Genomic DNA, 3,900 nt, shown 5'->3' with positions numbered 1-3,900 from the left:
TCTCTCTTTATCTATTTCTTTCTATTTCTAATCTTCTTTCTACCTTTTCCTGTTCTTTCTCTCTATTTCTCACTTGCCTCCTCTTTTTTCTATTTTTTTTACATGGTTCTGCCTGCGTAATGCCAAGCAATGGCAGCATATGACAGCCCGGGCCCCAAATGTGCTCCACACTTAATATCATCATCAAGCCGCTCGAAGAACAAGAAGAAGACCTCCTTGGTGCGAGCACGCGCTCATTACGCTACAGATGGCTATGTTATACGTGGTTTTGCCTGCATTATGCTAAGCGATGACAGCATACGGCAGCCCGGGCCCCGAAAGTACTACACACTTAAAAACTGAAAGTAAATACCAGGACTAATTGCACCAAAGTATAAATAGACAACCTAGCTATATTGAGTATACTGCTTGACATAAGATTTCACAAAAAAACAAGTTATATCAAGCTTGCTACACCTGACTCACCGCACATCAGCTTGCAGAGGAGCAGTTCACAGATTCTTTTTTTCCCTTTGTGCCAAACCAACTGAAGCCCACTGCAGAATTCCAGCTGAGGAGGGACTGCAGTACACGTGTTCTTCTCTGTTTCGTCGAATCTCCCTCTTGTACAGCCATGTACTTTTTCTGTTAAAAAGAAACAAGAAGATATACAGCCAGAAAGATACATTGGGATCCAGTTTAATTTGAATGTTTTGCAACATAAGTAATCTTGTGGTGATAAAGAAATACAAGCTTGCTTCTAGCTTTACTTAAAGGAGTGGTGACAGAAAATTGTGAACCTCTGTTTTTTGCTCTTAATCAATGGCTACTGACTCGATAATAGCGGCAACGAAACTCATTTGCCCCAGCGCGAAACGAATGTTTAATTATATGCTCGTATGTTACGACCGGAGGCAGTTTCGATTTCGAAGAGCACTCGGTAGCCCCGTGACGTAGATGGTCTACTTGGTAAACAAGACCGCAAGAATCAGTGACGTCACTGGCCAGCTTCTGCTATGTTGTCAGTGCTGCTGTTTCGTTTGCTGTGTTGAGCAGGTGTTGAGCGTTGCGAGTGCTTGTTTCCTCGATTGTCAAACTACGTTGCTTATCTAGTGCGGCGATGGACGAAAGAGCTGGCAGGAGTGTAAAATCAGTAAGAAAAGCTCGATTCACTTTGCGAATCTCGCCGGTAGCTGCGATTTTGTTCTTGTAGTCGTTGTCCAACTGAGGCGACGTTTTCCGCCAGGCTTGGAGTAGCCGCAGCATTAGACGTGCTGAAACATTTTCGCTCCGATCATTCGTAAAATAGCAGGATATGAGAAGTGACGAAGGAAGCATTGAAATCACAACATTGGCACTCTGTAACAGTGTTTATGCGTAACATGCAAATGACGTGATGCACGCTTTACTGACTCGTATTTATATCGGGCAACGCCGCGTTCTCAAGGCATACCAATCCCACGTAACCACGTCGGAGGGTCGAAGCAGTTATTTGTCCACTACGCAATATGATCCCGGCAGCAGAGAGCTTTAGTTCGTCTGTAGACTTCCTATCGTTTGCGGGTACCTGGTTACCGGAGCTGTTGACGGCTGCAGCAGTAGCAGCAACTGCGTACAACTGCGGAGCCCGTAGCGACATCTTGTGGCGTTTTGTCCAACTACAATAACTTTTTTTTCGATTTCTTTTCCGTCGCGTTGTAGTTCTTGTCCGGAAAAAAAGCAATGAGAATACTGTGAGTTGCTTATTATCTCACTGCAAATGCTTTACACAGAATCAGTAAGCGGGTAAGTCGCTGCGATGTTATATTGTAGGTCTCTGGTAAGGATATGCATCATCAGGTGTCGCTACCAGCGTTGTCTGTCTCGTACACGCCTCCGGTAACCCGGCCAGAACTCGTGACGTACGTGGTATCCACTCGGTGACCTCATCGTCTTTTGCTTCTATTTCCGATCCGGCACTTTCACGAACTTCAAAACTCAATTAAAATACCTTTTAGGCTGTATTTGTGGCTGATACTGCACAGATGGCACCTATATGCACCCATTAGTGTGATTCAACAGTCAAATTGTGTCCGAATTTTTGTGTCACCACTCCTTTAAATTCTTTAGAACTGTCATACGCAGCTAGCTATGTAAAAATTCAACAGTACGTCATTAATCAGACTGTCATAAGTAATATTCACATGCATTTGTAAATGCCTAGTCACTCCAACATGCTGTAGTTACAAGACAGGCAACATTATACTGAGCTTAGGCAATGAAACAGAGAAATTACCATTTGATCATCAGCTTGGCTGTCTGTCTGTCTCGAGGTTCTCCTCATACGCGAGAACATCCGCCACATTCGAGAAAGGCAGGTCTGGGAGGCCATGAGGGTGCGGAGCTGCACTGTCGGCATTACTTAGCAGCTCGTTGAAATATTGCAAATGGGCTTGCTGGGTGTGCTTTATGCTATTTAACACTTGTAGTATCCTTTCCATGAAGGCTGAAAAAGAAGTGATGGCATCAGTGTTATGAAAGTTTTCAGTTCAGCACTATGTCTAAGATGAAAAACTACCGCAATGATTCGAATGGGTTATGTAATGTTCAGTGCTTTGCTTTTCCAGGTAGCTATAGGTCAACCTATAGCTTTAAAACTTTTCAGTGAATTATATGGCAACACATGGAAAAAAAACGGTCATGAACATTGCTGAGAGTTATTCGTAGGAGCGCTAACAGCAAAGCATGAGTCTTCTTTGCAATAAGAATTGTTAGGGTTTTACGTTCCAAACCACGACATGATTATCGTAGCCAAAAATTTTGACTACCTGGAGTTCTTTAACATGCACTGAAATCTACGTACAGCCTTCTTTGCAGTTTTTGCGACATTGGCTTGGTGATAACAGTGTAAGTGAGGATCTACGATTTGATCGATGCTGCAGCAGCACCACGAGCACAAATGTTTTATAAGTCACCGCTTGCACACTAGCAACCATCGTTGCTCAAATGATGAAGCATGCTCCCCCCCCCCCCCCCTAAAGAAGAACGAAGGGATAAACTGCGCCTCTGACTTATGGTTAGAATGACAGAAAGCTGAGCTAGTTTGTAGGTACTCATATTAAGAGACAGGGCGTGAGAACACGGACACAAGAGAGAAGCCAAGATGTCAAGGCGTTTGTGGTGTCTTGAGTTCCCTCTTGTGTTCATATTTGCACGCCCTGTCTCTTCAACATGACTCATGGTAGTGTGCCACTGTGTCACAACGACAATGGGAAAGTATGTTATGCCAGCAGCAACATACAATTTTTTTTTCATTTGTGCTACGTGGCTGCGTAATAGGAGAGGGTAATGAATGCTCACACTAATACTATTACCATAAAACCACAGCAAGGTGAGGCACACTGTGCAGAAGCTATGCAGTTTGTGTTTCTATTTATGCTGATACATAGCATATATGAAGAAAATAGGACACTGCCCAGATACACGAGCTCAAGAGATGAAGGTGGAGCAATACAGCAGGCTGTTACACTGCCTGAACACAAATCGTATTACTGGTGACAGTCCTTGTAAGATGGGTTCTGCCATAATTTTTTCCATCATGAAGCCAGCAACCCACTAAAAAACTAAGCTGATTAGTGCTAAGAATATCACCTTCCGTTTCCAACACGTTACAATAAAGAACAATACTCATGGATTACTTTCACTCTTCTGGGCATGCATTATCACATATGTGAATAGTACATCTACAGTACAAAGGAAACATTTGCCGCAAGTAAACATGAAGCAAGAAAACACATAAACAAGACTGCAATTTTTCCCTTAGTATTAATAGGACCCAAGGACACTGAACAGTATGGACTGTACCATTAAAGAATAAAGAAGGTTAATGACATACCGAGCACTTGTGGGTCTGTTTGTGACCTTGTAGCCCCGGTCACATAT

General features: G+C 43.2%; 1 long non-coding RNA gene across 1 annotated transcript; it reads right to left on the bottom strand.

Annotated features, from left to right (window-relative positions):
• LOC119385244 (uncharacterized) lies at positions 1–3,900 on the bottom strand. The gene is made up of 3 exons (XR_005182138.2): positions 3,854–3,900; positions 2,255–2,464; positions 1–624 (listed from the first exon to the last, which is right to left on the bottom strand). It is a non-coding gene; the product is annotated as an uncharacterized LOC119385244 (long non-coding RNA).

The sequence above is a fragment of the Rhipicephalus sanguineus genome, chromosome 3 (genome assembly GCF_013339695.2).
Source record: "Rhipicephalus sanguineus isolate Rsan-2018 chromosome 3, BIME_Rsan_1.4, whole genome shotgun sequence".
Taxonomy (NCBI): Eukaryota; Metazoa; Arthropoda; class Arachnida; order Ixodida; family Ixodidae; genus Rhipicephalus; species Rhipicephalus sanguineus.
Note: the sequence above shows the minus strand (reverse complement) of the source record. Positions and strands in the feature narration are given on the sequence as shown.